Raw genomic sequence first — 27,323 nt, 5'->3', positions numbered from 1 at the left:
CATATGACTGCCTGTGTTTTCATTTTCAACGAGTATGACAATATATGGCTCTGCATATGACTGCCTGTGTTTTCATTTTCAACGAGTATGACAATATATGGCTCTGCATATGACTGCCTGTGTTTTCATTTTCAACGAGTATGACAATATATGGCTCTGCATATGACTGCCTGTGTTTTCATTTTCAACGAGTATGACAATATATGGCTCTGCATATTACTGCCTGTGTTTTCATTTTCAACGAGTATGACAATATATTTCCATGTAGGTAGAAATACTCCTGCATATCAGGTTGTTAAGCTTTGAAAGAATGATTTTGACATGTAAGACTGGCTCATTTTACATCTATGTGCAATACAGTGTTAGATTCTTTAAAAACTATTATATGTTAGGTATATGACTGCTTGTGTTTGCATGTGAATGTCAATATGCATGTATGTCAGTCTGTTAGCCTTTGGTATTGTATTTTGTATCTACATGCATATGTGTATGCACGTGCATACAGTCTACCATAAGGTGAAAACAAAATATGTTCTGATATATATTTATCAATAATGTATTACGCCAAATGAATATCACACGATCACTTGTTTCTTTTTATCACAATATTTAGAAATGAAGTGAAATGTAAGAGTATTAGAAAAATCTAAGTTACGATAAATTACCAACACAAACCGAAGATAGGCTTAGGACTTACATCCTAAAGTATCAATTTATATAAACTCCAGTAAAACGAAATTATAAAAAAAAAAGATATATGGTTCATGAACCATGAAGAAAATTCTATGTCATTCAACAAAATGTCAAGTTTATATTAAGTTTTCCATTGCTAAAGCAAAGCATAACATTCATATCACACAAAGTAGAACAAAGGACTTATGTCCCTGCAGAAATTATGGCACATTTGAATATCTAATATTTACCTTTAAGTTTCCCGTTTTCTCTGGTAAGTTTCCCGTTTTCTAATGGTTTTAATCGCTCTTCCAGATGGCGTTACTGCAAGCATCACAAAAATTAGTTTGACAAATTCTTTTAATGGCGCTTCTTTGTATGTGTTTTTCTTCAGCACGGCCGCCATTTGCAGTCTTCTATGTGCCGGCTCCCAAGACGGATGTGTTCTTACGCTCTGTATTTCAAGTCTGTGTTGCCTGATATCTTAGTGTCTACTCATCTTTTCGGTAAGTCAGACTTTATTTAGCGTTATGGCAATGTTTCTGTGCATTTTTCCTTGACAAATGGGCTTACGTGAGCTTTTATTCCGCGTATAAATACTGAGGAAGGATCACACTGCTCCTAGCTAGGATGCCATTTTGGTTTCGTTTAGAATGCCATGATCAACACTCTTCTTTCAGCTTTCCTATCTTTCGTTCACCTTCACTGCTTTCTTTCGTCTGAAAATTTGGTTTATATTACGACTCGTTCAGGCGACAGTTTTTAATTGATCATAGTCTTTGGGAACGTCTGACCCCGCCATATAGGTTATTACAGTTATATGGTTGTTTGCCTCAATTAGCAGTTTAGCTCAACATGGGAATAATGTCTATCTACGTTTTGTATTTGCAGTATATAAACAACAAGAGACCAGCTTCTGAGACTCCTTTTGCTGGTAAATGATGACATGCCGTTGCATCTTGTTTAACCTAAAGTTTCACAGAACAAGAAGTGTAAGGATAACATTGCTTGTGAGAGGCTTTTGTCCTTACAGTTGCAACCAATTTTAAGCATACATTTAAAGGTGGATGATAATAGATTAAACTATAATGTACCCATGACTTCAGATCTATCATGACCCACACACAAACATTGGTAGATGTTACATACAATATGTCGTAATTTAACTTGATATCAATAGAAAAATATGCCTTAATGTGTTCAAGTTGAAGTGGAAATTAAGACACCGTTCATTTCCAGAGTTCCAGTCCAACAACGGGTTGGATATGATGGCCTTCCGTCCACCGTCGAGGACCACGTCACCCTCAGTCGCCTGCTGACGTCGCAAGAGGGAGGGAGGAAGCCGTCATGAGAGCACCCAATCATCTTGCCTCAAGGAGGGTGGTACCTCCTTCAGGTGTAAGTTTGATAGGGGGTAAACCTTCGTTGAGTCTAGAAGGGTGGTACATCCATCAAGTGTATGTTTGATAGGGGGTTAAACCTTCGTCGAGTCAAGGAGGGTGGTACATCCATCAAGTGTATGTTTGATAGGGAGGTAAACCTTCGTCGAGTCAAGGAGGGTGGTACATCCATCAAGTGTATGTTTGATAGGGGGGTAAACCTTCGTCGAGTCAAGGAGGGTGGTACATCCATCAAGTGTATGTTTGCTAGGGGGGTAAACCTTCGTCGAGTCAAGGAGGGTGGTACATCCATCAAGTGTATGTTTGATAGGGGGTTAAACCTTCGTCGAGTCAAGGAGGGTGGTACATCCATCAAGTGTATGTTTGATAGTTGGGTAAACCTTCGTCGAGTCAAGGAGGGTGGTACATCCATCAAGTGTATGTTTGATAGGGGGGTAAACCTTCGTCGAGTCAAGGCGGAACCACTGACATAAATGATTGACATGACGGTATGTGGCAGACTGGGACCCTCCCTCCGACTTGTGTCAGGATATGGAGCACTTGGTTCCTCAGGGAGGGCTATGCGGGGTCACACGGGTGATCATCACTTTGAGCATTTTAATTCGATGCGGCTTCTGTGGGCTATAAAGTCGTCAAAAGTCGAGCTTAACGTAGTGAATTATATCATGGCCGACGCCAGATGACTTTATTCCAATTTTACGGGCTCCACTAGCGGGTCATCAGTGTAAAACTTCAACTTGGGAAATCTAATCCATCTGATTCCAGACGATTCTATTCAGTTTTTGTGGATTCCAATGTTTATCAAAGTAAAGCTTCACCTTGGGAGTATTATTTTGGCCTACGACAGATAATTTCTTGCGTGTTTTCTGTTCTCCACGGATCATCAAAGTAGAACTTCAATTTGGGAATTTAATTTTGGTTCGACGCTAAACTGTTTCACACAGCTTCAGTGAGCTGCTCTGGTCATCATAATGAACCTTCACTCTCTGAATTTTATTCTGGAGGACACCTGACGAGTTTATTCTAGCATATGCTGGCTCAAAAGGTCGTCAGAGTAAAAGCTTCACTTTGATTTCAGCGAACGCAAGACGAATTTCTTCAGCTTTTGAGGGGCCCATGTGTCATTAAACTAAAGTATCTCTTTGGAACTTTTCTCCTGGCTAATGCTGGAAGATTTCAATCAGATTTTACAGTGTCCACAGGTCGTTAAACTTAAAGCTTCCCTTTACGATTTTCACTTCTGCTTCACGCCAGCTGATTTCAATCTGGTTTTGAAGGGCGCAAGGATCGCCAAACTTTAAGCTTCACTCGGGAAATTATTTGTGTCTAACGCCAAACTATTATGATCGGGGTGTTTTACGTGGCCCAGGTGGGTCGCCAAACCTGGAAAATTTTTTTCCGGCTAAATTCAAACTTTGTTTCACTCGGCGACTTTTTTCTGCCTAACTCCACACTATTCTGATGGGGGGGCGGGGGGATAATAATTTGGCCCAGGGGGTCTTCAAACTTAAGGCTTCAACCTGGAAATTTTGTTCTGACTAACGTCAGACTATTTTAAAAAAAAATCAGGTTTTGCTGGGCCCACGCACGGGTCATTAAACTAAAAACTACACTCTGGGACCTTTTTACTTCTGCCATGAAACTTGTATACTTTTTTTTTTACAAAATTGATGTTCCATGCCTACATACTTTTATAGAAGTCAGTTACTTTATGCACTATAATTTCCTTCTCGAAGCTGTTATCTGTAATCATACGTTTAATCATATGTTTAATGAAGAATAATTTGACAGATCACAATAGTGCCAAGTTAAACTGGAGAGTTACGAAAACCTTTGTGGATGTTAGAGAGTTAACTCATTAACTCCGGGTTGTCACTGGTCTCATATGAATAGTTATGAAATATATTTTTTTTGTTCCAATAATCCATGAATTATCACCATAAGCACTTTTAAACATTGATGAACCTTATATTGGACTATGGCTCAGACATGATGCTTTACCTGTCTTGTCTCATAATTTCTTGATGACATTTGATGACTGCAGACCTTGTAACTTCTTTGCACCTTCTTTGCACTCGCATCCATAATACGAGGCGCACATTCTGCCACACACGATACATAAGGTACACATTCTGCCACACCCAATATATAAGGTACACATTCTGCCACACACAATACATGAGGCGCACATTCTGCCACACACGATACATAAGGTACACATTCTGCCACACCCAATATATAAGGTACACTTTCTGCCACACACAATACATGAGGCGAACATTCTGCCACACACGATACATAAGGTACACATTCTGCCACACAATATATAAGGTTCACATTCTGCCACACCCAATATATAAGGTACACATTCTGCCACACACAATACATGAGGCGCACATTCTCCCACACACGACACATAAGGTACACATTCTGCCACACAGGATACATGACGCACATTCTGCCACACACAATACATGAGGCATACATGCTGCCACACACGATACATGAGGCACAGATTCTACCAAGTGCAATACATAACGTACACATTCTGCCACACACAATATATAATGTACACTTTCTGCCACTTACAATACATAAGGTACACATTTTGCCACACACATTACATAAGGTACACATTCTGCCACACACGACACATAAGGTACACATTCTGCCACACAGGATACATGACGCACATTCTGCCACACATGATACATGAGGCATACATGCTGCCACACACGATACATGAGGTACACATTCTACCACACACAATACATAAGGTACACATTCTGCCAGATACGACACATTAGGTACACATTCTGCCACACAGGATACATGAGGCACACATTCTAGACACAAGATACATGAGGCACACATTCTGCCACATACTATACATGTAGCACACATTCTGCCAGCGCGATACATGAGGCGTACAATCTGCCACACACGACACATAAGGTACACACTCTGCCACACACGATACATGAGGAACACATTCTGCTACACACGATACATAAGGGACACATTCTGCCACACATGATACATGAGGCACACATTCTACCACACACGATACATGAGGTGGACATTCTACCACACGCGATACATAAGGTACACATCTGCCACACAGGATACATAAGGTACACATTCTACCACACACGATACATGAGGCACACATTCTACCACACTAGACACATGAGGCACACATTCTACCACAACGATACATGAGGCACACATTCTGCCACACGCGATACATGTGGCACATAGTCTCCCACACACGATACATAAGGTACACATTCTGCCGCACACGATACATAAGGCACACATTCTACCACACACGATACATGAGGCACACATTCTACCACAACACCATATGAGACACATTCTGCCACTAACGATACATGTGGCACATAGTCTGCCACACGCGATACGTAAGGCGCATATTCTGCCACACACGATACACAAGGTACACATTCTCCCACACACGATACATTTGGCACAAATTCTGCCACACACGATACATAAGGCACACATTCTGCCACACACGATACATAAGTGATACATTCTGCCACACACCATACATGAGGCACACATTCTACCACAAACCATACATGAGGCACACATTCTACATAAGGTACACATCTGCCACACACGATACATAAGGTACACATTCTCCCACACACGATACATTTGGCACAAATTCTGCCACACACGATACATAAGGCACACATTCTGCCACACACGATACATAAGGCACACGTTTTAGCACACACGATACATGAGGCACACATTCTGCCACACACGATACATGTGGCACAAACTCTGCCATACACGATACATGAGGTACACATTCTGCCACACATGATATATAAGGTACACATTCTGCAACACACGATACATAAGGGACACATTTTGCTACACACCATACATGATGCGCATATTCTACCACACACGATACATAAGGTACACATTCTCCCACACACAATACATGTGGCACAGATTCTGCCACACACGATACGTAAGGCACACATTCTGCCACACATGATACATAAGGCACACATTTTACCACACACGATACATAAGGCACACATTCTGCCACACATGATACATGTGGCGCATAGTCTACCACACACGATACATGAGGTGCATATTTTGCCACACACGATACATAAGGTACACATTCTGCCACACACGATACATAAGGTACACATTCTGCCACACACGATACATAAGGGACACATTCTGCCACACAGCATGCATGAGGCACACATTCTACCACAATGCTACATGAGACACACACTCTGCCTTAAACAATACATGTGGCACATATTCTGCCACACGCAAGACCTAAGGCGCATATTCTGCCACACGCGATACATAAGGTACACATTCTCCCACACACGATACATGTTGCACAAATTCTGCCACACACGATACATAAGGCACACATTTTACCACACACGATACATGAGAGACACATTCTGCCACACACGATACATATGGCACATAGACTACCACATACGATACATGAGGCGCATATTTTGCCACACTCAATACATAAGGTACGCATTCTGCCACACACGATACATAAGGTACATATTCTGCCACATACGATACATAAGGGACACATTCTGCCACACACAATACATGAGGCACATTCTACCATACACCATACATGAGGCACACATTCTGCCATAACGCTACATGAGACACACATTCTGCCACAAATGATACATGTGGCACATATTCTGCCACACGCAATACCTGAGGCGCATATTCTGCCACACCCGTGACATAAGGTACACATTCTCCCACACACGATACATGTGGCACAAATTCTGCCACACACGATACATAAGGCACACATTCTGCCACACACGATACATAAGGCACATTTTACCACACACGATACATGAGGCACACATTCTGCCAAACACGATAATTGTGGCACACATTCTGCCACACACGATACATGAGACGCACATTCTGCCACACACGATATATAAGGAACAGATTCTGCCACAGGATAAATTAGGTACACATTCTGACAGACACGATACATGAGGCACACATTCTAGCAAACACGATACATGAGGTAATCATTCTAACACACAGGATACATGCGGAACACATTCTTCCATACACGATACATGTGGCACACATTCTACCACATCGATACATGAGGCGCACATTCTGCCACACACGATACGTAAGGTACACATTCTGACACACACGATGCACAAAGTAATCATTCTGCCACACACGATACATGAGGCACACATTCTACCCCACACGATATACGAGGCACACATTCTACCACAACGGTACATGAAGCACACATTCTGCCACACACGATACCTGTGGCACATATTCTGCCACACGCGATACATGAGCCCAAATTCTGCCACACACGATACATAAGGTACACATTCTACCACACACGATACCTAAGGTACACATTCTGCCACACACGATACATAAGCGACACATTGTGTCACACATGATACATGAAGCACACATTTTACGACACTTGATACATGAAGCACACATTCTGCCAAACATGATAGTTGTGGCACACATTCTACCACACACGATACATGAGGCGCACATTCTGCCACACACGATACATAAGGTACATATTCTGCCACACTATACATAAAGTACACATTCTGCCACACGATACATAAAGTACGCATCTGCCACACGCGATACATGAGGCACACATTCTACCAAACACGATACATGACGTACACATTCCACCACAACCGATACATGAGGCACACATTCTACCACACACGATACATGAGGCACATATTCTGCCATACACAATACATGAGGCACACATTCTGCAACACACGATACATAAGGCAAACATTCTGCCACACACGATACATGGGGCACACATTCTGCCACACACGATACATGAGGCACACATTCTTCCACAAAAGATACGTGGGGCACACATTCTGACACACACGACACATGAGACCCATATTCTGTCCACACGAAGCATAAGGAACACATTCTGCCACACACGATACATAAGATACACATTCTGCCACATACGATACTTGTGGCATGCATTCTGCCACACACGATACATAAGGTACACATTCTGCCACACACAATACATAAGGTACACATTCTGCCACACACAATACATAAGGTACACATTCCGCCACACGCGATACATGAGGCACACATTCTGCCACATATGATGCATGAGGCACACATTCTACCACACACGATACATAAGTTACACATTCTGCCCCACACGATACATGAGGCACACATTCTGCCACACACGATACATAAGGTACACATTCTGCCACACACAATATATAAGGTACACATTCTGCCATACGCAATACATAAGGTACACGTTATACCACACACAATACATAAGGTACACATTCTGTCACACACGATACATGAAGCACACATTCTGCCACATATGATACATGAGGCATACATTCTACCACACACGATACAAAAGGTACACATTCTACCAGACACGACACATAAGTTACACATTCTGCCAGACAGGATACATGAGGCACACATTTTACCTCACACGATACATGAGGCACACATTCTGTCACATACTATATATCTGGCACACATTCTGCAAAACACGATACATGAGGCGCAAAATTTGCCACACACGATACATAAGGTACACATTCTGCCACACACGATACATGAAACACACATTCTGCCACACACGATACATGAGGCAAGCATTCTACCACACACGATACATGAGACACACATTCTACCACAACAATACATGAGGCACACATTACGCCACACACGATACATGAATCGCATATTCTGCCACACACGATACATAAGGGACACATTCTGTCACACACGATACTTGAGGCACACATTCTATCGCACACGGTACATGAGGCACACATTCTGGCAAACACGATACTTGTGGCACACATTCTGCCACACTCGATACATGAGGCAAACATTCTGCCACACACAATACATGGGGGAGACAATATACCACAACGATACACGAAACACACATCCTACCACACACGATACATGAGGCACACATTCTACCACACACGATACATGAGGCACACATTCTACCACAACGATACATGAGGCACACATTCTGCCACACACAATACATAAGGCACACATTCTGCCACACACGATACATAAGGTACACATTCTCCCACACGCGATACATGAGTCGCATATTCTGCCACACACGATACATAAGGTACACATTCTGCCACACACGATACATAAGGTACAGATTCTGCAACACACGATACATAAGCGACACATTTTGCCACACACGATGCATGAGGCACACATTCTACTACACATGAGGCACATATTCTACCACAAAGCTATATGAGGCACATGTTCTGCCACACACGATACATTTGGCACATATTCTGCCACACGCAATACATAAGGCCCATATTCTGCCACATACGATGCATAAGGTACAGATTCTGCCACACACGATACATAAGGGACACATTCTGCCACACACGATACATAAGGGACACATTCTGCCACACACAATACATGAGGCACATATTATGCCACACACGATACATGAGGCACACATTCTACCAAAACGCTACAGGAGGCACACATTCTGCCACACACGATACATGTGGCACATATTTTGCCACACGCGATACATGAGGCCCATATTCTGCCACACACGATACATAAGCGACACATTGTACCACACACGATACATGAGGCACATTTTAAAACACATGATACAAGAGGCACACATTCTGCCAAACATGATACTTGTAGCACACATTCTACCACATACGATACATGAGGCGCACATTCTGCTACACACGATACATAAGGTACACATTCTGCCACACGATATATAAAGTACACATTCTGCCCCACGATACATAAGGTACACATTCTGTCACACACGATACAATAGGTACACATTCTACCAAATACGATACATGATGTACACATTCCACCACACACGATACATGTGGCACACATTCTGCAACACACGATACATGAGGCGCACACTCTGACAGACACGATACATAAGGTACACACTCTGGCATACACGATAATAAGATACACATTCTGCCACACGATACATGAGCACATTCTGCCACAACCGATACATGAGGCAAACATTCAGCCACACAAGATACATGAGACACATTCTGCCACACACGATACATGAGGCACATTCTGCAACAAACGATACATGAGGCACATATTCTGCCACACACGATACATGGGGCACATATTCTGGCACATACGATACATGAGGCACACATTCTGCCACACACGATACATAAGGCACACATTCTGCCACACACGATACATAAGGTACACATTCTCCCACATACGATACATTGGGGGCACAATCTGGCACACACGATACTTGTGGAACACATTCTGTCACACACAACACATGCGTCACACATTCTGCCACACATGATACATAATGTACACATTCTCCCACACAAGATACAAGGGGCACAAATTCTGCCCCACACGATACATGTGGAACACATTCTGACACACACGATACATGAGGCCCACATTCTGCCACACCCGATACATAAGGCACATATTCTGCCACACACGATACATAAGGCACACGTCCTCCCACACACGATACATAAGGTACACATTCTGACACACACGATACATGTGGCACACATTCTGCCACACACGATACATAAGGTACACATTCTCCCACACAAGATAGATGGGGCAGACATTCTCCCACACACAATACATGTGTCACATATTCTGACACACACGATACATGAGGCCCATATTCTGCCCACACGAAGCATAAGGAACACATTCTGCCACACACGATACATAAGATACACATTCTGCCACACACGATACTTGAGGCACACATTATGCCACTCACGATACATAAGGCACACATTCTTCCACAGAACATACATATTGTACACATTCGGCCTCACACGATACATGAGTGACATCGTTTGCCACACACGATACATAATGTATACATTCTGCCACAAACGATACATAAGGTACACCTTTTGCCACACATGATACATGAGGCGCACATTCTACCTCATACGATACATGGGGAACACATTCTACCACACACGATACATGAGGCCCACATTCTGCGACACACACATTACATAAGGTACACATTCTGCCACACACGATACAGAGGTTACACATTTTGCCACACGATACATGAGGCACACATTATGCCACACGATACATGAGGCACACATTATGCCACACACGATACAGGAGGCCAACATTCTGCCGCACATAATACATGATGCACACATTCTACCACACACGATACATAAGGGACACATTCTACCACACACGATACATAAGGCGCACATTCTGCCACAATCGATATCTAAAGTACACATTCTGCCACACAGGATACATGTGGCACACATTCTGCCACACATGATACATGAGGCACACATTCTGCCACACAAGATACATATGGCACGCATTTTATCACATGATACATGAGGCACACAATGCACCACACGATACAAGAGGCACATATTCTGCCACACGATACATGAGCCACACATTCTGCCACACACGATACATGCGGCGCGCATACTACCATACCTGATACATGAGGCACAAACGACACATAAGGGACACATTCTGCCACACACGATACTTGAGGCACACATTCTACCACTCACGATACATGAGGCGCATATTCTACCACACACGATATATGTGGCACACATTCTACCACACACGATACATACGGCACAAATTCTACCGCACACGATACACGAGGCACACATTTTGCCACACACTATACATGTGGCACACATTCTGCCCACACGAAACATAAGGAACTCATTCTGTCACACACGATACACAAGTACATATTCTCCTAAACACGATACATGGGGCACACATTCTGCCACACGATACATGTGACACACATTCTGCCACACACGATATATAAGGCACACATTCTACCACACATTATACATAAGGCCCACATTCTGCCCACACGATATATATGGAACATATTTTGACACATACGATACATAAGAATCACATCCTGCCATACACGATACATGAGGCACAAATTCTGCCACTCGCGATACGTGAGGCACACATTCTTCCACACACGATATATAAGGTACACATACTACCACACACGATACATGTGGCACACATTTGCCACAAACGACACAAAAGGTACACATCCTGCCACACATATGCATGTGGCACACATTCTGCCACACACGATACATAAGGATACACATTCTGACACAGACGATACATGAGGCACACATTCTGCCACACACGATACATGAGGCACACAATCTGACACACACGATACATGAGGCACACATTCTGCCACACACGATACATGTGGCACACATTCTTCCTCACTCAGTACGTAAGGTACACATTCTGCCACATACGATACATAAGGCACACATTCTGCCACACACGATACATGAGACACACATTTTACCACACACAATACATGAGCCACACATTCTACCGCACAAGATACACGAAGCACGTATCCTACCACACACGATACATGAGGCTCACATTTCACCACACACGATACATAAGGTACACAATCTGCCACACACGATACATAAGATACACATTCTGCCACACATAATACATGAGACACATTCGTCCACACACGATACATGTGGCGCACATCCTGCCACAACCGATGCATGAGGCCCACAATCTGACCACACGATACATAAGGTACACATTCTGCCACACACGATACATAAGATAAACATTCTGCCACACACGATACATGAGGCACACATTCTGCCACTCCTGATACATGAGGCACATATTCTTCCACTCATGATACATAAGGTAGACAATCTGCCACACGCGATACATGAGGGAAAGATTCTGCCACACACGATAAATAAGGTACACATTCTGCCCCACACAATACATGAGGCACACATTCTGCCACTCCTGATACATGAGGCAAACATCCTTCCACAAACGATACATACGGTACACTTTCTGCCACACACAATACATGAGGAACACCATCTGCCACACACGATACACAAGGTACACATTCTGCCACACACGAAACATGTGGCACGCAATCTGCCACACACGATGCATAAGGTACACATTCCGCCACACACGATACCTGAGGCACACATTCTGCCACACACGACACATAAGGCACACATTTTGCCACATATGATACATAAGGTACAAATTCTCCCACACAAGATACATGGAGCGCACATTCTGCCACGCACGATACATGTGGCACACATTCTGACACACGATACATGAGGGACACCTTCTGCCACACACGATACATAATGTACACATTCTGCCACATACGATACATGTGGCACACATTCTGCCACAGACGATACATGTGGCACATATTCTGCCGTACACGATACATAAAGTACACATTTTGCCACAACGATACATGAGGCACACATTCTACCTCATACGATATATGAGGAACACATTCTACCTCACACGGTTCATGAGGCGCACATTCTGCCACACACGATACAGAAGTTACACATTTTGCCACACACGATATATGAGGCACACATTATGCCACACACGATACATGAGGCCAATATTCTGCCAGACATGATACATGAGGCACACATTCTAGCACACACGATACATTAGGGAAACATTCTACCACACACGATACATGAGGCGCACATTTTGCCACACGCGATACATAAGGTACACTCTGCCACACACGATACATGTGGCACACATTCTACCACACACACGATATAAGAGGCACACACTCTAACACACACGATACATGAGGCACACATTGTACCACACGATACAAGAGGCACATATTCTGCCACACGATACACAAGGCACACATTGTTCCACACACGATACATGCGGCACGCGTACTACCATAACTGATACATGAGGCACATATTCAGCCACACACGTTACATAAGGGAGAGATTCTGCCACACACGATTCATGGGGCACACATTCTACCACACACACGATATAAGAGGCACACATTATACCACACACGATACATGCGCACATTCTACCGCACACGAAACACGAGCCACACATTTTGCCACACACTATACATGTGGCACACATTCTGCCACACACGATACATGAGGCACACCTTCTACCACTCGCGATACATAAGGCACGGATTCTTCCACTCACGATACATAAGGTACACATTCTGTCGCACACGATACATGAAGGAAAGATTCTGCCACACACGATACATAAGGTACATATTCTGCCACACACGATACATGTGGCACGAATTCTGCCACACACGATACATAAGATACACATTCTGCCACACACGATACATGAGGCACTCGTTGTGGCACTCGCGATACATGAGGCACACATTCTTCCACTCATGATAGGTAAGATACACAATCTGCCACACACGATACATGAGGGAAAGATTCTGCCACACACGATACATAAGGTACACATTCTGCCACACACTATACATGTGGCACACATTCTGCCACACACGATACATAAGAATCATTTTCTGCCACACACGATACATGAGGCACACATTCTGGCACACACGATACATGTGGCACACATTCTGAGACACACGATACATGAGGCACACCTTCTGCTACTCACGATACATAAGGTACACATTCTGCCACACACGATACATATGGCACACATTCTGCCACACAGGATACATAAGGTACACATTCTGCCACACACGATACATATGGCACACATTCTGCCACACACGATACATAAAAATCACATTCTGCCACACGATACACGAGGCACACATTCTGCCCCACACGATATATAAGGTACACATTCTGAAAAACACGTTACATGAGGCACACATCTGCCACACACGATACATTATGTCCACATTTTGCCGCACACGATAAATGTAGCACACATTCTGCCACACATGATACATAAGGCACACATTCTGCCACACAAGATACATCAGGTTCACATTCTGCCCACGCGAAACATAAGGAGCACATCTGCCACACACGATACATAAGACACATATTCTGCCACACACGATACATGAGGCACACATTTTGCCACTCGCGATACATGAATCACACATTTTGCCACACATAATACATAAGATTCATATTCTGCCACACACAATACATGAGGGACACCATCTGCAACGCACGATACCAAAGGTACACATTCTGCCACACACGATATATGTGGCACACATTCTGCCAGACACGATACATAAGGTACACATTCTGCCACACACGATATATGTGGCACACATTCTGCCACACAGGATACATAAGGTACACATTCTGCCACACACGATACATGAGGCACACATTCTGCCACACACGATACATAAGATACACATCCTGCCACACACGTTACTTGAGGCACACATTCTACCACACACGATACATGAGGCGCACATTCTGCTACACACGATACATACGTTACACATTGCGCCACACACGATACAGAAGTTGCACATCCTGCCACACACGATACATGAGGTACACATTCTGCCACACACGATACATGATGCGCAAATTCGGCCGCATACGGTACATAAGGTACACATTCTGCTACACACGATACATGTGGCACACATTTTACCACACATGATATATGAGGCAAGCATTCTACCACACACGATACATGAGGAACACATTCTAACAGACACGATACATGAGGCACACTTTCTACCACACAAAAAACATGAGGCACATATTTTACCACACATTATACATGAGGTACACTTTCTACCACACATGGTATACGAGGCACACATTCTAACATACACAGTACATGAGGCAAACATTCTACCACACATGATACATGAGGCACATATTCTAATACACCTGATACATGAGGCGAACATTTACTACACATGATACATGAGGCACATATTCTAACACACACGATACATGAGGCACACATTCTAGCACATGATATATAGTGGCACACATTCTATCACACAAGATACATGAGGCACACATTCTACCACACATGATACATGAGGCACAAATTATACCACACGATACAAGAGGCACATATTCTGCCACACGATACATGAGGCACACATTCTGCTACAGACGATACATAAGGGACACATTCTGCCACACACGGTACACGAGGCACACATTCTTCCACACACGATACATGAGGCACACATTCTACCACACACAATGCACAAGGCACACATTCTGCCACAGACGATACATGAGGCACACATTCTAACACACACGATACAAGAGGCAAACATTCTACAACACATGATACATGAGGCACACATTCTAACACACGCGATACATGAGGTACTCTTTGTATAACACAAAATACATGAGGCACATATTCTACGACACACAATGGATGCGGCACACATTCTACCACACACGATACATGAGGCACACATTCTACCACACACGATACATGAGGCACACATTCTACCACACACGATACATGAGGCACAACAGTGCCACACGATACAAGAGGCACATATTCTGCCACACGATACATGAGGCAAACATTCTGCCACACACGATACATAAGGGACTCATTCTGCCACACGATACATAAGGTACACATTTTGCCAAACACGATAAATAGGGGACACATTCTGCCTCACACGATACATGATGCACACATTCTGCCACACACAATACATGAGGCACACGTTCGGCCACACACGATACGTGAGGTGCACATTCTGACACACAGGATATATAAGGCACACATTCTGCCGCACACGATACATAAGGGACACATTTTGCCACACACGATACATAAGGTACACATTTTGCCACACACGATACATAAGGGACACATTCTGCCTCACACGATACATTAGGCACACATGCTGCCACACACGATACAAAAGGGACACACTTTGCCACACACGGTACTTGAGGCACACATTCTTACACACACGATATATGAGGCACACATTCCACCACACACGATATATGAGGCACACATTCTGCAACAGACGATACTTGAGGCACACATTCTACTATACACGATACATGAGGCACACATTCTAACACACGATACGTGAGGTACACATTCTACCACACACGATTCATGAGGCAAACATTCTTCCACACACGATACATGAGGTACACATTCTACCACACACGATACATGAGGCAAACATTCTTCCACACACTATACATGAGGCACACATTCTGCCACACATGATACATGAGGCACACATTTTGCCACACACGATACATAAGACCCACAATCTATACACACGACACATGAGGCACACGCTCTACCGCACACGATACATGAGGCACACATTCTGCCACACATGATACATGAGGCACACATTCTACCACACATGATACATGCGGCACATATTCTGCCACACACGATACATGAGGCGCACACTTTAAAGCACATGATACATGAGGCACACATTCTACCACACAGGATACAGGCGGCACATATTCTACCACACATGATACATGAGGCACACATTGTACCACACGATACAAGAGGCACATATTCTGCCACACGATACATGAGGCACACATTCTGCCACACACGATACATGCGGCACGCATATTACCATACCCGATACATGAGGCACACATTCAGCCACACACGATACATGTGGCACACATTCTGCCACACGCGATACATAAGGTACACATTCTCCCACACACGATACATGGCGCACACATTCTGCCACACACGATACATAAGGCCCACATTGTGCCCACACAAAACATGAGAATCATATTTTGCCACACACGATATATGAGGCACAAATTCTGCCACTCGCGATACATGAGGCACACATTCTTCCACACAGGATACATAAGGTGCACATCCTGCCACACACGATACATGTGACACACATTCTGCCGCACACGACACAAAAGGTACACATTCTGCCACTCGCGATACATGAGGCACACATTCTGCCACACACGATAAATGTGGCACACATTCTTCCTCACACAGCACATAAGGTACACATTCTGCCACCCACGATACATGAGGCACACAATCTGTCACACATGATACATGAGACACACATTTTACCACACACAATACATGAGGCACACATTCTACCATAAAGATACACGAGGCACGTATCCTACCATACACGGTACATGAGGCTCACATTTCACCACATACGATATATGTGGGACACATTCTGCCACACACGATATATATGGCACACACTCTGCCACACACGATACATATGACACACATTCTGCCACACACGATACACGAGGCACACATTCTGCCCCACACGATACATAAGGTACACATTCAGAAACACACGTTACATTAAGCACACATTCTAACTCACGATTCATAAGGTACACATCCTGCCACACATGATGCATGTGGCACACATTCTGCTACACACGATACATAAGTTACACATTCTGCCACACACGATACATGAGGCACACATCCTGCCACACACGATAAATGTGGCACACATTCTGCCACACACGATACATGAGGCACACATTTTACCACACACAATACATGAGGCACACATTCAGCCACACACGATATATGAGGCACACATTCTACCACACACGATACATGAGGCACACATTTTACCACACACAATACATGAGGCACACATTCTACCACACAAGATACTCGAGGCACGTATCCTACCATACACGATACATGAGGCTCACATTTCACCAAACACGATATATATGGCACACATTCTGCCACACATGATACATAAGGTACACACTCTGCCACACAAGATACATGAGGCACACATTCTACCACACACGGTATGATGCGGGCACACATTCCACCACACACGATACATGAGGCACCCATTTACCACACGATTACAAGAGGCGCTATATCTGGCCACACGATACATGAGGCACACATTCTGCCACACACGATACATGAGGCACACATTCTGCCACTCGCGATACATGATACACAAGGTACATATTCTGCCACATACGATATATGTGGCACACATTTTACCGCACACGATACATAAGGCACACATTCTGCCACACACGATACATAAGGCACACATTCTGCCACACACGATACATAAGGCACACATTCTGCCACACAAGATACATAAGGCACACATTCTGCCACACAAGATACATAAGGCACACATTCTGCCACACAAGATACATAAGGCACACATTCTGCCACACAAGATGCTTAAGGCACACATTCTGCCACACAAGATACATAAGGCACACATTCTGCCACACAAGATACATAAGCACACATTCTGCCACACAAGATACATAAGGCACACATTCTGCCACACAAGATACATAAGGCACACATTCTGCCACACAAGATACATAAGGCACACATTCTGCCACACAAGATGCATAAGGCACACATTCTGCCACACAAGATACATAAGGCACACATTCTGCCACACAAGATACATAAGGCACACATTCTGCCACACAAGATACATAAGGCACACATTCTGCCACACAAGATACATAAGGCACACATTCTGCCACACAAGATACATAAGGCACACATTCTGCCACACAAGATACATAAGGAACACATTCTGCCACACAAGATACATAAGGCACACATTCTGCCACACAAGATACATAAGGCACACATTCTGCCACACAAGATACATAAGGCACACATTCTGCCACACAAGATACATAAGGCACACATTCTGCCACACAAGATACATAAGGCACACATTCTGCCACACAAGATACATAAGGACACATATTCTGCCACACAAGATACACGAGGGCTCGCATTTTCTTCAGATTTTCAAATTCTTCAGATTTTTATGAAAATCTGTGTTTAGGTGGTTTTCTTTATGCTGATTACGTATTTCGAATCAAACCACTACATTTCTTAATATCGACAGTGTTAATAGCACTTAGATTAACTACACTAATATTCGTGTGCTAAATACTCCACTCATTAGAATATTGTACACATTTTGACTACAGATTCTGCTAGGGAATTTCGTGAATTTTTTGATACCATAGATTTTCTTGAAAATTTCAGTATAGATATCAAGAGTGCTGAATAAGAATCTGTGGTCAAAGTTAAATTTTTTTTCGATTTAGTGGAGTAATTAGCACACGAATATTTATGTAATGCATTTAAGTGCTAATAATACGTTTGATATTAGGAAATGTAGTTTTTTTTTATTCAAACTACGTAATCAGGATAAAGAATACCATCTATACAGCAGATTTTCATAAAAATCTGAAGAATTTGAAAATCTGAGGAATTTCCGTGATTTTTTTTTTCTTGGATTTTTTTTTTTACAAATTTCAGTATAGATGCCACTACGCCTGCTGAATTAGAATCTGTGGTTCAAAATGTGAAAAATATTCTAATTAGTGGAGTAATAGCACACGAATATTAATGTAATTAAAGTGCTAGTAACACGTGGTTGATATTAGGAAAGATAGTGTTTTGATTCAAAATACCTACTCAACTTAATGTCGTCTATTATCAGATTTTCTTGAAAATCTGAAAAACTTGAAAATCTGTTGAAAATGTTAAGTTATAGGCTTGGAATTTTCGTGATTCTTTTGATACCATGGATTTTCTTCAAAATTTAAGTATATATGCTATTAAGAGTGCTGAATAAGACTCTGTGGTCAAAATTTAAACCTTATTCTAATTATTGGAATAATTAGCACACGAATATTAATGTAATTAAGGTGCTAATAACACGGTTAATATTAGGAAATGTTGTGTCTGGATTCGAAATACGTAATCAGCTTGCAGAATACCATCTATACTTAGATTTCCATTAAAATCTGAATAACTTGAAAATCTGAGGAAAATGCAAGGCCTGGGAATTTTCGTGATTTTTTTTTTTTTTTGATATCATGGATTTTCTTGAAATTTTCAGTATAGATATTATTAAAAGTGCTAAATAAGAATCTGTAGTCAAAATTTAGAAAAAATTCTAATTAGTGGAGTAAATGCACACGAATGTTAATTTTTTTTTTTTTTCTTTTTGTCGCTGTCTCCCGCGTTTGCGAGGTAGCGCAAGGAAACAGACGAAAGAAATGGCCCAACCCACCCCCATACACATGCCTTGATTCAATCCACTGACAGCACGTCAACCCCGGTATACCACATCGCTCCAATTCACTCTATTCTTTGCCCTCCTTTCACCCTCCTGCATGTTCAGGCCCCGATCACACAAAATCTTTTTCACTCCATCTTTCCACCTCCAATTTGGTCTCCCTCTTCTCCTCGTTCCCTCCACCTCCGACACATATATCCTCTTGGTCAATCTTTCCTCACTCATTCTCTCCATGTGACCAAACTATTTCAAAACACCCTCTTCTGCTCTCTCAACCACGCTCTTTTTATTTCCACACATCTCTCTTACCCTTACGTTACTTACTCGATCAAACCACCTCACACCACACATTGTCCTCAAACATCTCATTTCCAGCACATCCATCCTCCTGCGCACAACTCTATCCATAGTCCACGCCTCGCAACCATACAACATTATTGGAACCACTATTCCTTCAAACATACCCATTTTTGCTTTCCGAGATAATGTTCTCGACTTCCACACATTCTTCAAGGCTCCCAGAATTTTCGCCCCCTCCCCCACCCTATGATCCACTTCCTCTTCCATGGTTCCATCCGCTGCCAGATCCACTCCCAGATATCTAAAACACTTCACTTCCTCCAGTTTTTCTCCATTCAAACTCACCTCCCAATTGACTTGACCCTCAACCCTACTGTACCTAATAACCTTGCTCTTATTCACATTTACTCTTAACTTTCTTCTTTCACACACTTTACCAAACTCAGTCACCAGCTTCTGCAGTTTCTCACATGAATCAGCCACCAGCGCTGTATCATCAGCGAACAACAACTGACTCACTTCCCAAGCTCTCTCATCCCCAACAGACTTCATACTTGCCCCTTTTTCCAAAACTCTTGTTAATGTAATTAATTAAAGTGCTAATAACAGCTATGGCCTTGGAATTTTCGTGATTTTTTGACACATTGGATTTTCTTGAAAATTACAGTGTAGATGTTATTATTAAGAATCCTGAATAAGACTCTGTGGTCAAGATTGAAAACTTTTTGTAATTAGTGGAGTACTTAGCACACGAATATTACTGAAATTAAATTAAGTGTTAATGACACGTTAATATTAGGAAATGTAGTGTTTTAATTCGAAATACGTAATCGCCATAAAGAAAGCCATCTAGACACAGATTTTTATAAAAATCTGAAGAATTTGAAAATTTGATAAAAATCCAAGGCCTTGGAATTTTCGTGATTTCTTTTATATGCATTTTGTTGATAATTTCAGTATAGATGCTATTAAGAGTGCTGAATAAGAATTTGTGGTCAAAATTTAAAGATTTGTGTAATGGAGTAATTAGCACACGAATATTAATGTAGTTACGTGCTAATAACACGGTTGATATTAGGAAATGTAGTGTATTGATCAAAATACGTAATCAGTATAAAGAAACCCATCTATAAATAGATTTTCATTAAAATCTGAAGGATTTGAAAATCTGAGAAAAATGTTGGTATATCCTTGGAAGTTTCGTGTTTTTTTTTTTTTTATGGATTTTCTTGAAAATTTCAGTATGGATGCTGTGGTCAAAATTTAATTTTTTTCTATTTAGTGGTGTAAATAACACACGAATATTTATGTAATTTATTTAAGTGCTAATAACACGTTTAATATTAGGAAATGTAGTGTTTTGAGAAAAATGCAAGGCTATAGCCTTAGAATTTTAGTGATTGTTTGGAGGGCATGAATTTTTTCGAAGATTTCAGTATAGGTGCTATTACACCAGCTAAGAATCTGTGGTCAAAATGTGGAAAATATTCTTATTAGTAGAGGAATTAGCACACAAATATCAATGTAACTCATTAAAGTGCTAATAACACGATTAATATTAGGAAATGTAGTGTTCTGATTCGAAATGCGTGATCAGCATAAAGAAAACCATCCATGTTCAGATTTCCATTAAAATCTGAAGAACTTGAATATTTGAGGAAAATGCAAAGCTTTAGCCTTGGGAGTTTCGTGATTTTTTTGGTGTGGGTTTTTTTGAAAATTTCAATATAGATGCTATTAAGCGCGTTGAATAAGAATCTGTGGTCAAAATGTAGAAGTTATTCTAATTAGTGGAGTAAATAGCACACGAATACTATTGTAATTTATGTAAATGCTAATAACACGTTTGATATTAGGAAATGTAGTGTTTTGATTGGAGATACGTAATCAGCATAAAGAATAACTTCTATACAAAGATTTTCATTAAAATCTGAAGAATTTGAAAATCTGAGAAAAATGCATGGCTATAGCCATGGAATTTTCGTGATTTTTTTTTGATATGGATCTTCTCGAAAATTTCAGTATAGATATTATTGTGCTGAATAAGACTCTGTGGTCAAAATGTAGAAATTATTCTAATTAGTGTAGTAATTAGCACACGAATATTAATGTAATCAATTAAAGTGCCAACAACACGGTTAATATTAGGAAATGTAGCGTTTTGATTCGAAATACGTGAGCAACATATGGATACCATCTATACTCAGATTATCATTACAATCTGAAGAACTCGAAAGTCTGAGGAAAATGCAAGGCTATATATAGTCTTGGAATTTTCGTGATATTTTTTTATATGGATCTTCATGATTTTTTTTTTTACATGGATTTTCTTGAAAATTTCAGTATAGATGCTATTCAGAGTGCTAAGACACACATTTTGCCACACACGATACATGAGGCAAACATTCTGCCACATATGATACAGCTACAGAAACAATCATCAGACTCGGGAATTCTTCCAAATTTAGAGAAATTGACAAATATGAATGAACTAAACTTGGCATTCTATCATACATTCACAGCTACCGGGTTGGCCTATTCTAGACTGTCACTCCGGGGTTAATGGTCAATAAGTATACGTTAAGTGCAAATAGCAGTATTTACCGGTCTTTTTTGTCTTTAGGGGATCGATGATATACATATTTTGTGTGTGTGTGTGTGTGTGTGTGAGCTTTCCCTGCATACAACACCAGTGAGAACGTCCGACCATGTTTTCGTGCTTTCAGATTCAAGGTGAACGTGAGAAACAACCGCTTCGTCTCGCACCATTTTTTGACAACTATACAACCTTAGTCGCTTTATATTGATCATTTCATTGCTACACAACCAGTTGAAAAGTATATATGTATTTACATGATGCTGTTTCACGAGTTAGAACGCAATTTTTCAGGTATACAAACTCTGGAAATCGAGAAAGGCCCAGGTATGCTCATGGGCCAAACTGCATTCCTGAAACGTGTACTTTGTTTACGTGCAGATGACAACTTGGTCCCCAGCCAACGCCAACGTACATTCCTTACGTAACAGTATCATACTCTCAGGTTCCAGTTAGTATTGATGCTCAGCTTAAGTTTTACCTTTTCTGTGCATGCTCAGTGTAACATTTTTGCCTCTTGCCCATGCGCGGTCTGAAGTGGCGCATACACAAATCATTGTTGACTTTGATTTGCTTAGAATTAGTGGCGCGAAATAGCTCAGTGAGTGTAAAAGTGGCTCCTTCAGTGTTCATGGTTTAACAGCCAATATCCTTGAAGATCGGTGTGGGCTAATGGTCAATATCCTTGAAGATCGGTGTGGGGAATATCTCTCCTCGTAATGGTGCAGATAATACCTGAACTTTAGGTGTCGATGAATACATCATAGAATTCCTTATGACAAAATGATAGAGAAACATTTACTTCTATGGACGATGCCTTCCCTGCCATACCCCAGGATCTGTGGCAATACTCAGTGACCGTATTCTCCTTGCAATAATCTCTCTTATGCTCAGCCAAGTATGGACAAAACGTCACCCAAGAATCTTAGATATAGTTGAAGAGATATTAGTAGTCTGATTTTTTAATTGTATCACTTGACAGCTACGAGAACGCTATGACTACATGGCTGGGTGACTCAGGGTTAGATATATGTACATATATAATAACGGCTCTGAGATACAAAGCTTTTCATAAAAACTGAAAATTTCTATGAAAGATGACAGATTTATAGGATAATCATTTGTACCCGTTGTTCAGATGAAGTGCCCGCCATCATGACCAATAGTATCATACATTTCAGGACTATATTGACAAGAGACGCATCATGACAACATCGTTGGATTACCCCTAAAGGTGAGTTGTAGCAAATAAACGTTACATTCTTCCATGTAATAATTTGCTTCACTGGAACATTTGTAACAAAGTCGCAATCAAAGAAGTTAACAGAGAGAGAGAATAACCTATGAAAAGTCCACTCATTCCTCTTGAGCCTTAAAGATATTGTATTTATAGGTGGAAATGGAGTCACTGAAGGAGAAGGACTGGAAGCGGCAGCAACGCGAGTCGTCGGGGCAACGGACAAACATGTTCCTCACCCTCTAGGACATCATCTACATCCTTAACCTCGCCTTGGCCGCCAGCGTCGCCGCTAAGAACCATGCACTGCTGGAGGTGCTCAGAGGTACAAAGCTTTTCAAAAAAACTGAAAACTTCTATGAATATATGACGACAGATTTATAGGATAATCATTTGTAGCCGTTGTTCAGACGAAGAGCCGGCGATTATAACCAACAATATTATACATTTCACGACTGTATTGACCTCAGAAGATTGACAAGAGACGCATCATGACAATATCGTTGGATTACCCCTAAAGGTGAGTTGTGGCAAATGAACGTTACATTCTTCCATGTAATAATTTCCTTCACTGGAACATTTGTAGCAAAGTCGTAATCAAAGAAGTTAACAGAAAGGGAATAACCTATGAAAAGTCCACTCATTCCTCTTGAGCTTAAAGGTATTGTATTTATAGGTGGAGATGGAGTCACTGAAGGAGAAGGACTGGAAGCGGCAGCAGCAGGAGTCGTCGGGGCAACGGACCAACATGTTCCTCACCCTCCAGGACCTCCAGGGTATCTTCTACATCCTCGTCTGTGACGCCAGCGTCGCCGCTAAGAACCAGGCACTGCTGGAGGTGCTCAAGAGGTGCAAAGCTTTTCATAAAAACTGAAAATTTCTATGAATATAAGACAGATTCATAGGATAATAATTTGTAGCCGTTGTTCAGACGTAGTGCCGGCCATCATGACCAACAGTATCATACATTTCAGGACTGTATTGACCTTTAAAGATTGACAAGAAACGTATCATGACGATATCGTTGGATTACCCCTAAGGTGAGTTGTGGCAAATGAAGTTACATTTTTCCATGTAATAATTGCTTCACTGGAACATTTGTAGCAAAGTCCACTCATTCCTCTGAGCTTAAAGGTAATGTATTTATGTGTGGAGATGGAGTCACTGAAGGAGAAGGACTGGAAGCGGCAGCAACGGAGTCGTTGGGGAGCGGACCAACATGTTCCTCACCCTAGGACTCGTCCTTATCCTCGTGGCCCCAGGTCGCCGTAACCAGACTACGGTGCTCAGATACAAAGTTCATAAAATAAATCTTGATATATGCAGATTTAAGGAAATATTAGCCGTTGTTCAGACATGCCTCCTCATGACATGCTCGGTTAACCTAAGGAGTTGTGCAAGAACGTTATTCATGTAATATTTTTTCATGAACATTTACAAAGTCAAAAAACTCTTTCCTTCCTACTTAAGTATTATTAGTGGAGGAGTACTGAAGAAAGGACTGCGGCGGCGAGTCTCGGGCAGGACAACATTTCCTCACCCTCCAGACCTCCAGGTATCTCATAGCCTCGTGGCCGCCGTCGCCGTAGAACAGCACTGCTGGAGTGCTCAGATTACAAACTTTTCATAAAACTGAAATTTCTATGAATAAGCCGACAGATTTATAGATATCATTGTACCGTTGTTCAGACGAAGTGCCGCCATCATGACAATGTCGTGGATACCCTAAAGTGAGTGTGCAAATGAAGTTACATTTTTCCATGAATAATTTGCTTCACTGAACATTTGTACAAGTCCACTCACTCCTCTTGACTTATAGGTGATTTGGAGTCCTGAAGGAGAAGGAATTGAACAGAGCAGAGTCGGGGCAGCGGCCAACAGGACAACATGTTCTACCCTCAGACATCTAATCTTAACCTCGCTTGGCGCCAGCGTGCCGCTAAGAACCAGCATGCTGGAGGTGCTCAAGTACAAAGTTTCAAAAACTGAAAATTCTATGAATATATGACAGATTTATAGGAAATCATTTGTACCGTTGTT

At 42.0% G+C, this 27,323-nt stretch overlaps 1 long non-coding RNA gene across 2 annotated transcripts; it reads left to right on the top strand.

Annotated features, from left to right (window-relative positions):
- The first annotated feature begins 1,070 nt into the window (after positions 1-1,070).
- On the top strand, positions 1,071-26,119 carry LOC139761776 (uncharacterized). Of its 2 annotated transcripts, XR_011715605.1 has the most exons (5): positions 1,071-1,178; positions 1,912-2,070; positions 24,341-24,497; positions 25,228-25,280; positions 25,960-26,111. It is a non-coding gene; the product is annotated as an uncharacterized lncRNA (long non-coding RNA). The 2 variants fall into 2 exon arrangements; XR_011715606.1 differs by lacking the exons at positions 24,341-24,497; positions 25,228-25,280 and having other exon boundaries at positions 25,440-26,119.
- Positions 26,120-27,323: the final 1,204 nt, after the last annotated feature.

Source organism: Panulirus ornatus, chromosome 41, assembly GCF_036320965.1.
Source record: "Panulirus ornatus isolate Po-2019 chromosome 41, ASM3632096v1, whole genome shotgun sequence".
NCBI classification, from domain to species: Eukaryota; Metazoa; Arthropoda; class Malacostraca; order Decapoda; family Palinuridae; genus Panulirus; species Panulirus ornatus.
The sequence above is the reverse complement of the archived record's forward strand: the minus strand, read 5'-3'. Positions and strand labels throughout refer to the sequence as shown.